Source organism: Anoplophora glabripennis, unplaced genomic scaffold (genome assembly GCF_000390285.2).
Source record: "Anoplophora glabripennis isolate ALB-LARVAE unplaced genomic scaffold, Agla_2.0 scaffold396, whole genome shotgun sequence".
In the NCBI taxonomy this organism is placed as follows: Eukaryota; Metazoa; Arthropoda; class Insecta; order Coleoptera; family Cerambycidae; genus Anoplophora; species Anoplophora glabripennis.
Window position 1 is genome coordinate 427825 of NW_019417435.1, and position 12553 is coordinate 440377.

Consider the following 12553-nt stretch of genomic DNA (forward strand, 5'->3'; position numbering starts at 1 on the left):
TGATTATCCGCACTGGTCAATGAATCCTTTGATTATTGTCGACAACGTTAAACCTGAAAAATATATCAAGCAAATAAAAATACTGCAAAGTAAGGAGTTTATCTTGTTGGTTTTCAATTATAAATGTGGTTTCTCGTGAGAAAATAACATCGCTGAAGCTCTGCATTGAAGATATGATAGAACCTTCCATGTGGCTCAGACCTGTACTAATGTGACTTTAATTTTTGACCTTAAGGATTATTTTGATAGTTATTCACTAAAATAATTGACATGAAGTCATTATTCACTTCATATCAAAGTGATGTGAATAATATCAAATATGGACAGAAGAGAGGATATTTAAAAGCAAAATAAATAATGTTAGTGTAAAATTATTAATTTCTTTAATTTAATTATTTAAATAGAGCCGTTGAAGATGCCTATTTCCTTTGAAGAAACAAAATATGCCATAACGATATTGAAAGTGATTTTAATTGATCCAATTTTCGATCATCTTCAAAACAAATCTGCCTTTTTTTCCAATAAAAACATTTTAAATAATTTTCATTAAAGGTTACTAGATGTTTGATACCGTGAACAATTATCACTTTATGTTAAATACTGTAATCTATCTTGATTTGTATTTAGAATATTTCTCATTTACCCTGTTTGCAAGAATAGAAAGCTGTACTATACCATAAATTACATAAGTGGTGTCATTAATTTTTCAAATTACACAAATATTGTAAATTTCTAAAATCATAATGAGACTGGCACAGCTTTAGTTTGAGCATGTTTGTATTAAGTTTGGTTTAGGATGACAGATTACTATTAAGAGCAGAGTGTTTTCGAATTAGATAAGGAGAAGGCAAATATATTTAACTACTTAAGAGAATTTTATGTACCTACTTATACTTGAACAGCTATGTTTGTTCACGAGGATAGAAGCGAATGTTATATAGTAAAATTAAATGTAGTCGTTAGTTGGATGGCGTATAAGAAATTTGGAATAGTTTTAGTAGATACGTATCAACGAGTTTTTGACAATACAAAATTATATTTTCCACCTTGATCCTTTTTTTGTATTTGTTTTGGTTATCCATTTTACTCTTCATCTTTAGAAGTAACAAATATTGAAACAATGGGAACTGAAGGTAATTTTCTAAGAAATGTACAGGGTGGGCAAATAAGCGAGGTAAGCGGCTGTATCTCAGAAACTAATGATCGTAGAGAGCTACGGTAAAAAATTTTGTAGGTAAAGTGGGCAAGGGAAAATGCTGAAAATTATTTTCAAGTTTCCAAGATGGCCGCCAGTGGGCGTTTCCACCATCTTGAATTACATAAAGTTACGTTTCTCGCGATTTTCCCCAATGAATGTAACAAAAAAGTATTTGCGTTTTAATGTTAACTTAAAGTCGAATATTTTTTGTAAAAACAATTTTTCTCTATCTTTCGAAATAAAGTGGTGGGGGGTATTTGAATGTTGTTTTAAATAAATGCCTGTAACTTCGAAACGGCTTAATGGATTTGGATAAATTTGGTATCATTGAAAAGAGCATTTCTTGGGCTTTTAGGTTTCTCGTAATCATGACAGTTGCGACCTACACGGCCGCCGATAGAGGGCGTTATTCGATATTATAACCAAAATATTGGATTTTCTCAAAAAATTTAAATGCGATGATATGACTTTTTTTAGACTAGAAAATAGACAAATGACCAACCAATAAGCCTGCGCAAACCGCATCTTAATATCTTTTTCCTAACTCAAATTATTAAAAAAAATACTAAACCAGGAAAATTCATATATCCCCATTTAAAAATGCATCGGTTGCTTTCGATAAGAAGGCAAGTAGTAGGCCATGGACACGACAATCGCCTAACAAAAATATTGCCAAGTAACGTCAAACTTTTGTCACACGCAGCCTAATATTGTTGATTGCGTATAATTTGAGTACTTTTTAATCAAAATGCCTCTCACAAATAATGAAGCCGTTGACATGATTGCGATTTATTTCGAGTGTTTTCAAAATGCAGCTATAGCTGCAAGACAGTACGCGGCACGGTATCCAGATCGCCGTCATTACGGGAGAAGAATGTTTCCGCGCTTGGTACAGCGATTACGCGATACTGGAAGTTTTCGTCGTCCTAAACGTCGCAGGCGTCGCAATGGAAGGACCGAAGAAAACATTATCAATGTCTTGGCTTACATAGAATTTGATAGACATGTAGGAACTAGAACATTGTCTCTAGACTTGGGAATAGCACGAACAACTGTTAGAAATATTTTGAAAGATTATAGGTAAATAATTTTATCTTATTCCAAGTATCTTAGCACATACTCTCAAATACACAATTCAGTGTTATTCTGATTATATTATTTTTACGCATATGTTGTTTTTTACTTTTAGATTACATCCTTACCACATAGTTTTGCACCAGGCGCTAAATGAACAAGATTTCGATAATAGATTAAATTATTGTCAATGGATGCTAGGCATGCTTGAGGAAAACAGAAATTTCTTAACGGAAATTCTCTGGACCGACGAGGCTACCTTTAGTAGTGATGGTAGAGTAAACCGTCATAATATGCATTATTGGTCCGCTGAAAATCCGCATTGGTTAAGAGAAGTGCAGCACCAGGGACGCTGGAGCCTAAATGTGTGGTGCGGTATCATTGGGGACAGAATTATTGGACCTTATTTTTTTGATCAAGCTTTAACTGGTAACCGCTTCTTAGAGTTTTTGATCAACGACTTGCCAATTTTGTTGGAAGATGTGCCACTCGAAACTAGGAGAACTATGTTTCTGCAATTAGATGGTTGTCCGGCACATTATTCAATTAATGTCCGAAACCATATTAACGGGACCTTTCGAGAACGCTGGATAGGAAGGGGAAGCCTATTTCCTTGGCCGGCAAGATCTCCGGACTTGACATGTCTTGATTTTTACTTGTGGGGACGCTTAAAAGACATTGTTTTTCAAACTCCACCAACAACACGAATGGATATGGAAAACAGAATTCGAAACTCAATTCGTCAACTATCAGCGGTAGAAATCGAGGCTGCGGTTCTGTCGACTCAAGAAAGACTGGAACAATGTGTGGAATATGACGGAAGGCAATTTGAACACAGAAGGCATTAATCTTTTTTCAAAATCGGTCCTTTTCAGGACCACAACTTTATTTAAAAGGAAAATCGCTTATAAATACGAAAACGTGCGACTTAAAATCACAGCACTAAATAAACTGACATTTCTTGTGAATATTTTAGAGAGGAGTTTGTCTTTTATTTCCATGGCCTACTACTTGCCTTCTTATCGAAAGCAACCGATGCATTTTTAAATGGGGATATATGAATTTTCCTGGTTTAGTATTTTTTTTTAATAATTTGAGTTAGGAAAAAGATATTAAGATGCGGTTTGCGCAGGCTTATTGGTTGGTCATTTGTCTATTTTCTAGTCTAAAAAAAGTCATATCATCGCATTTAAATTTTTTGAGAAAATCCAATATTTTGGTTATAATATCGAATAACGCCCTCTATCGGCGGCCGTGTAGGTCGCAACTGTCATGATTACGAGAAACCTAAAAGCCCAAGAAATGCTCTTTTCAATGATACCAAATTTATCCAAATCCATTAAGCCGTTTCGAAGTTACAGGCATTTATTTAAAACAACATTCAAATACCCCCCACCACTTTATTTCGAAAGATAGAGAAAAATTGTTTTTACAAAAAATGTTCGACTTTAAGTTAACATTAAAACGCAAATACTTTTTTGTTACATTCATTGGGGAAAATCGCGAGAAACGTAACTTTATGTAATTCAAGATGGTGGAAACGCCCACTGGCGGCCATCTTGGAAACTTGAAAATAATTTCCAGCATTTTCCCTTGCCCACTTTACCTATAAAATTTTTTACCGTAGCTCTCTACGATCACTAGTTTCTGAGATACAGCCGCTTACCTCGCTTATTTGCCCACCCTGTACATATGTAACATGAAAAATTATTTTTTTCTTGAAATATATTTTTTTTGTCTAGACTAGGTAGAAACTATCAAACCAAACAGTAATGTACAGGGTGAGTCAGTTTTTTGTAGTAGGATTTTAACAGTTTATAGAGAATCATTTTTTAATAAGAAAAGTTCCTATAAACGTAGGTCTTAGAACGCTTCGTCTGTGAGATATAGGGTGTTGAAAACAAACTTTTTTTAAGAATACGAATTACAATTATTCAATGTAGAAAACACATCTATTAGCCTTATGCAAAGCCGAAAACATATTTCTAGAAAAATTAATAACAGCCAGTGATATAAAATTGTTGGTAGAACTTATTCCAACAGAAATAAAATCAATAGCGGAATGTTCGCATTACTTATAGCTTCAAAGCAAAGTTCTTTAAAAATTAAAAGTTTTTCTGTTAAATTTTTTATGCATCTAAGGAATTCGTTTTAATATTCGCAAGGCAGAAATACTTCTTCACCGGCTACATAACTTGAATTGGAAATGAGGTTGTTTCTTGTATATGACTCACATTTCAGGGCAGACCAAATTTAATGTTGCAGTTTAATTTCGTCTGCTCTAGGAAAAAACGGAAAAATATAAACCTTCGTATCTTAGTCATTTATTTAACCGTTATCAGTTTATAACAAGAAATTTAATTAAACATTGTAGTATCATCGATACTTATTCTGAAGAAAATGAATTCTATCAGCAACCTTTACATACAGTGTTAACACCATATTAGATTTTTTTTTAGTAATGAATTTCTTTCTTTTTCTTTTATATTTTTTATATTAAGACTAATAAAACAAACTTCTAAATATTATAGGTTCTTATTTTTGATATCAATTAGCTGAATTTTTGTAGATATATGGTGGCTTACATACATTTTTAATGGAGAATAAATAAAATTTTATAAAAATACAAATTTTATCTACTTCAATTTACTTAATAACTTAAATAATTATTTAAAAATGGAACTAATACAAAACAGTTAAATAATATTTTTGAAAGTATACCTACTGCACACTATTTTCGATTATTACACAGGCCGACAAAATTTCAAAAAAAAAAAAATTCCAGAGATCAGACACTACGCTTCCGAAGGCATTTGGCGCGCTGAATCCGAATCTGGCCTCAGAATTGATCCATCACCCTAGGTTTCCGAGATATTCTAACCTAAAAGTGCAAAAAACACGTACTTTTGCTATATTCAAGGTTATGTAACTTGGCGAAAAAAATTTTTTTCTCAAAACTGAAAACATCATTGGAAACGACTATCTTTCCCCTTCAAAACGCATTTTTTTATTTGGAAAAAGCTCTATTTTTCGCGGAGATATCGTCAATTTAAGATGACCAGTATGGCTATATTATTACATCATGGCTAACCCCATAACACTGAGCGCTGCTAGCCCTAATTGTTAGGAACGTTAACCCCAAGCCCTATAACCCCACAACACTAAGCGGAGCGAGCCCTCATCGTCAGGAAGGTTAACTTCAAGCCCTATAACCCAATAACACTAAGCGCTGCGAGCCCTAATCGTCAGGAAGGTTAACCCCAAGCCCTATATGTCTGGAAGGTTAATCCCAAGCCCTATAACCCCACAACACTAAGCGCTGTGAGCCCTAATCGTCAGGAAGGTTAACTTCAAGCCCTATTACCCAATAACCCTTAATACCCATTAATTGTGTTATAGGTCGAGCCATGGTTTAATAAGGTAGCTATACTGATCATCTTTAATCGACGATATCTCCGCGAAAAATAAAGCTTTTTACAAATAAAAAAATGCGTTTTGAAGGGGAAAGATAGTAGTTTCCAATGATATTTTCAGTTTTGAGAAAAAAAATTTTTTTCGCCAAGTTACATAACCTTGAAAATAGCAAAAATACGTGTTTTTTGCACTTTTAGGTTAGAATATCTCGGAAACCTAGGGCGATGGATCAATTCTGAGGCCAGATTCGGATTCAGCGCGCCAAATGCCTTCGGAAACGCAGTGTCTGATCTCTGGAATTTTTTCCTTGTTGGCCTGTGTTATTATCGATAGAAAGTTGATGTTTCGGTCAACACTGGCCACAGATAGGTATAGATATTTTCTATAACTAATACGTGACGCTTTACATCTATCTTTTAAATTCTTCAACTGTTCACATGATAGTATTTCACTTGCTGGAAATGATTTATTCAATCTTCGATGGTTTTCTTTATTACGAAGTTAAAATTGGGTTTAACAATTACCAATAAAAAAATAAAATCCGTTAAGGACTTTAGTAAACAAGTAATGATTAGTTACTAATACAATGTTGAAAGAATCTGAAACAGCAGGTTCACCAAAAGGGTCTGATACCGCATATTAGCAGCAACAAGACTGAATTCTACCTAAGAATAGCTAACACTGATAAGTATTTAACCTTCCCATCGATGCCGTCGTTTCTAAATCTAGTAAGTAGGCGACGGAATTCCTCCCTATATTAGCTAAATTTTCTTTACTAATTCGCGTGGTGCTTTTAACGCAATTAGTCTTGCAGAGAGGCAATAAGCCGACGTGGCCTTTGCAATAGTTATTTATTAATATTAAATACACATTCTTTTTACTTGAAATTTATGAAAATGTGTTTCTTAAACAATGTTGATTGCTTGAAAGTATGCACTGTCGTGGGTAGTGTTCTGTGAAGTATCCGTATTAGATTTTCGATCCGTGGCTCCGGATCGTCCTTGGTCAAATATGATACGGGAGTATTTTCTGTGCAAGAAATATTCCAAAATGAATATAATTAAGCTGATTTTTTTTGCTGTACACATTTTGTAGGATGTCCGCCTCTCAATAAAAGCTCAATATTTAGTCAGAAATAATTTATTGATGAACTAGGAATGGCAAGGGCAAGAAGATACTCTACACATTTTTATGAAGATATTTTAAAATTTTTTATAACGTCTAAAAAACGATTATCTTTTAACTCTTTTCACACCTGTTTATACAAAAATTGGTGTTTAATTTAAATTTGACTTTTTCATTCCCAATTTTTTCACAAAAAAAATTAATTGCATGCTCTACACGGTAAACTGTACCATTTAAAATATATGTTCGCATTTAAGAGTTGCCCTGTATAATTCAAATTGAAAGTTATTTCAAAAACTATCAGAAGATACATTTCTTAATTTTTAAACAAGCGTAAGTAGTTAAAGATGTATTGAAAAAAAGAGTGTCGCATATGTTGGGAATAGAACATTTGTGTGCCGCGTGTGTGCTCGCTGGAGATCTTTTGCGTACGTTTCAGTGTCAAGTGCCTGGATGAAAGACGAGGGTGGCAAGAGAACGCTCCGAGCCGGCAGTACGCATGCAAATGTCAGTGAGAGTGCACGAGCATAATCAAAAATAAATTCAAAATTCACTGTATTGTCTGTAAAAACGAAAATAAAATAACTAACTACAGTCCACCAGCAGCAGTTTCAATATCAAACAGCATACATATAAAATACAATCATTTTCGATTTAAAAAATTATCTATGACGTCAGTGTATCTACTAAAAATAAATCTTTACTATCTGAGCGTTTCATAAAAATTGTGTTCGTTTATTAATGATTAATAATAATAATAATTACATTATATACAATATATATCCGAAATACAGGTTGTGAAACATTTAAAGGAAATTCATGATCAGACAAGTCTACGTTCACAATCAGTGCACGTTGCAACTCTAGAAACTCTCACATTAAACTCACGTTCAGCTAATTCAATCCTTGTTGGTTCGACAGAATTTATTAACTCCCTATCAAACTCGACTTCGCGAATCGTTAGTCAGTAACAACACATGTGATTCGATTAGATTACTCACTATCCCATATAAAATATTTATACAAATAAGACACTATTTTGATTTTTTTGCTATAGTTAGTAAAAATTCACTAAACGTAGCAAAGTGTCTGAATTAAATAGGCGCCAAGGAAAATAAATGCCTTCCTACCACAACCAAATATGCTTTGCTAAGAATGACTCACACTAGGTAGAAAGTTTTGCTAGATATTTTTGTTATTCCAAGCTAGTCAACTTCTTAATCCAAAGTGAGCAAGTTAATCCAAACAAATAAGTTATTTCCTTTTAGTGAGCTTTAGATCGATATTTTGTTGCCCTAATTAAGTCAGTAAAAAGGGTCCTTCGTGTTGTTTCATTCCGTACATTCGGCAAAGATGATGATAAGTACACAATATAAACCTACAATACTGCATTCCAACATTACAAAATAAGTGAATATGCATAACGACAATAATATAATAAGTAACTGAGATTGCTTCTCCGATGGGGCAGCTAGTTTCCGAGAATCCTAGGAAGATTGCCACCGGAAAAGAAGATGTCGTGAAATCAAATTCGCCTATGTTTCTGATACACTCAGCAATCCAGTCGCATTCTTAGTGCGATTTCAGCCACATACTTATACAAAATCGCCAATGTTTCCAAAATTCTACCGTAGAGTCGCTTGGACGAGACCAACGATGATAATCAGTGTTAAACCTACCCCCGAGATCGCCGACGAGAGCCAAGGATGGAAAAATTTTCGACTAACTTTCGAAAAATCAATGAAAATTATTGACTTCAAATTCAACCTCCGGACTCCAGACAGGATTATTACATGTCTAATTTTAGATTTCTCGCTTCACACAGACAGCCGTACTAGTCGGGAAAGCAGTAATCCCCGATCTGAATGTGGTGACACTAAACCGGTCCACGCAATAGGCACACTATCGGAATCATCCCGCTGGCCAGTGAACACGCACCTTGGTCTTTTGCAGTTATTTAATCAGGACGTAGGTGCCTGACCGGAGTGTATACTCAACAAGCAAAAGGATTCGCATTTGAAACCTGCTGCAAATCTGTACTATACATACCAAAACATAAATAAATCTGAAATCACAATCTGAGTTATTATTTCTCAACAAAAGATTCTTAACTCGAGCTCAATGTTTCCTTGGCTCTATGCTACAATTCAAGCTTTCTACAAGCTTTCGTATAGGCACTCCACGGAGTCCGTACAACAGTCTGTATTTAGTGAGTGTGTAACAGTGATTTTTAGACATATGGGTATCAGACCCGCAAGTGCTGTGTAGGGTGAACTAAAAAACCCAAACCGTAAATATTTGTCCAAATTTGGAAAAAAGCAAGTGTTAGTGCCTCCAAGGCATCTTAGGTCACACCAACCACTCAAATCTTGGATCTTGTATTCTTCACCTGAACATATCGGACTCCCAATGGCGGATAATCGTAAATTTCATTTTTCCTTGTTGGCGACCTCAAGGTCTTACGTCAAGATGAAATCACATGAGATACCGAGGAACCCCTTCTTCCGCTAGCAGACGTCTGAAGTAGGTCTTCACCGAGAGTTAGCGGAGCCGAACAAAATCTGCGTCCTAGCGTCGCAGGGCCGCCGCGATCGCAGACTGACAGCCAACTTATTTGATACCTACACAATAACCGTCAAGAGTGTGAAAAATAAAGAGGAGGGTACGTACTAGAGTCTCGAGTTTCTCGAGCACAAAATTCCATTATTGAATATTATTGAGACTGAATACAAGACGCCGGGGTACTTTGCATGTTCAATGATGTGTGTTGATCAAGATATGGAAATCGGCAATAGAAATCAAGTGGAAAATCTTCAGCACCTTGGGGAAGAAGAGGGGTTTCAGCCGAAGATAGAGGAAGCAAATGATCAACATATTTGCACTGCATGAGACAAATTTCTGTTTATTCCGGAAAATTGTAAGTTAGGCCTGATTTGCTACAAATAAGAGTTCAGTACTCCTTAGATCGGCAGCACACTGATGGAACAAAAACGGTTTCACACAAAACGTAATTAATTTTATTAGAAACTATTTTCCAATGTATTAAGTAGTATCCAACACATATTGATAAATCAAAGCAGAAAACATTTTAAAACGTACAAAAACAGGTAGAGTCAACATGTTTTTGCTGGAAGGTGTTTTTGTTTAATAAATATGTTTTACTTTTAAATAAAAATGTTACATCGCCTAGCAAAACGTTTTGCTAAAGTGCGTTTTTTCTTAAGCATTGTGTTTACACTGACAAAACGTTTTGACATGTATTTTGTCGTCGAATATGCAATCGCGACCACTTGTTTTGTGTGAAAATATTCCATTTCGAGTATTAGTATCGTATTTTCTAATTTTGCCTTCTATTTATTGCATGTAAAGCATTTTCAAAACATTCAATGCTTTGCTTTTTAATTTAATTGTTGAATTTACTATGTCTTTGCGTAGCTTTTTAATAAACAGCTTTAAACTACTGTTTATCCTTTTTTTCAGTAACAGATAGTAGCAACCACTGGCACAGACACAAAACTTTAATATCTTTTCGCTCTGACGAGTCTGACTCTATAGTAGAATTCATTTTGTTTTATTAGTATACGTTGACAAGGGAAAAACTGTATTGGTTTTTAACAAAAGGGTTTCGTTACTTAGTGTTTTTATCACTTTAATGTATGTTGAGACGTTTTATAGTAAAGCAAAACGTTTTGTATGAAATTGTTTTTGTTGTATCAGTGTGCTGCCGGTCTTATTAAATAAATTCCAAGAAAGTATATTCATTTAACCGACAGTTGAATGAAATAAAATTTCAAATGAGCTATTAAATAGGAATAAGTGATTTTTTTGTTGTCATTTAAAACGTTTTAAAAAAACGCAGCATGATATGTTTGTTCTTGCAAATATTTTACTAACAGTGGCTAAAATGTTCCTGCAAATCACCTCACTTGAATGATTTCTTTCAGTGTAAGTTTGTAGATATTAAAGAATATAACGCAGATTTGACTAATGAGTAAATAAACACCTTTAAAAGAATAAATATATTTATAATATATTAAGAAAATTGTCAGAGAACTGATATTTCCTATATTTGGGTAATGCTAGTTTCTTTTTTCTTAAAAAAAGTATGTAGGGACGTATTGTTGAATTCTAATTCAATAGTCATAAAATGAATGAACAACTTTATGTGTATCCAGGACATTATCATTTTGAATTATATAGATTAATTCGTATTCAACTTGTATAGTTTGAAACCATTTAATTAATTAATCTATATAATAGTTTAATTTTTTCATAAATTATTTTCATTATTTTTCTTTCTTTTCTTTCTTTCTTGCCAATTTCATTGTGTGTATTGAAGAATAGTTATAAAGTTTGATACTGCAGTAATCTCTAACAGTTTTCAATTGTCCGGAGCAAGCGTATTAAAAAATTACCGTTTCTACGGGACAAATCTCAAACGGTGGGAATTTGGTGTTCCTGTAGGATTTTAAAGATATCAGCAAAGTGTTTGCTAACGATCACACTTTTTGCAGGTTTATCTGTGAATTGTCAATTCGAAGCATGAGCGTTGCATTGCAAAGTATCATTTACATTATTCGAGTTTTATTAATTATTACTAACTAGGTATTTGAAAGTGTTAATATGGACAAAATTAAGTAAAAAACATTGATGGTTAGGATTAAAATCGTAGTCCCCCATGATAATATAGAATATAGTAACCTCTACTTTATTTGCCATCTCAAGAAGAACCACTTCCATAAACTGTAATTACAAAAAGCAAACAGTTCTACTCCAACTAATCAGTGATAGATTTGAGGTTAACAGATCTCTGCTGTTTTCTCTCCGTTGCCAGTTTATTATTTTTATTTCAAATGTCAGTGTAAAATGTCAAAACAAGCAACCATTCTGCAAACACTAAATCTATAACCATTAGCAAATAGTCCACAACCGCGCATCCGTAATAAAAACAGTTTGCAAAGTATTGGTTTACTGCAGAAAGCTATAATCACCCCTGAAACCGAATTCATATAAATCTAAAGTTCTTTGTGTATAGGTATTTTTATTTCCTTTCAGGAAAAAAAAAACTAAATTAAGGTCCAATTTAGATTATTTCGCAGTTACATTGTTACATACGAGTATACTGGATAATTGGAAAATTTCCCAGAGCTTTTATCAGTTGAAACAGACACGATATACAAAAGGAAATGAAACATCGTCATTCTGTATTACAAAATATGTGGTAGCGGAGTGTTAAAATTAACACTCGAAACAAACCCAGTATTAAGCTATATCACAGTTAGAATACGGAATATATTAAAAAGCTTGGATTATCAGGCCATGTCGAGTTAATGCAACAGCCTTACTGATTGCGCTATTGCTATCTCAGAACGTGATCGACATGATTTATTACTAGTCTATCAGTATAAGGGTACAAGGGGAACGTCTAAAGATAATTCATTCTTATGTGTCACCAAGGAAATATATACACCATATAAAAGATATCTAAAAGTGAACATTGGAATAGAAAATTCAGTTGAATGGTGATACGAAATTCATACTGATTTTTACAAAACGAAAATAGCATCTTAGGAGTATATTATAGTACCACATTGGTAGAGGAAAGGCGGATAAAACGGAACATCGCCTTTTAACTGGCAATGATAGATAATGCGAATACAGAGTTAAAATGCATATACAAGCCACGTAACCAGTAATTTTGTTTGGAACACTCTAATTTTGTTTCCTTCTCGCTAGCAATTT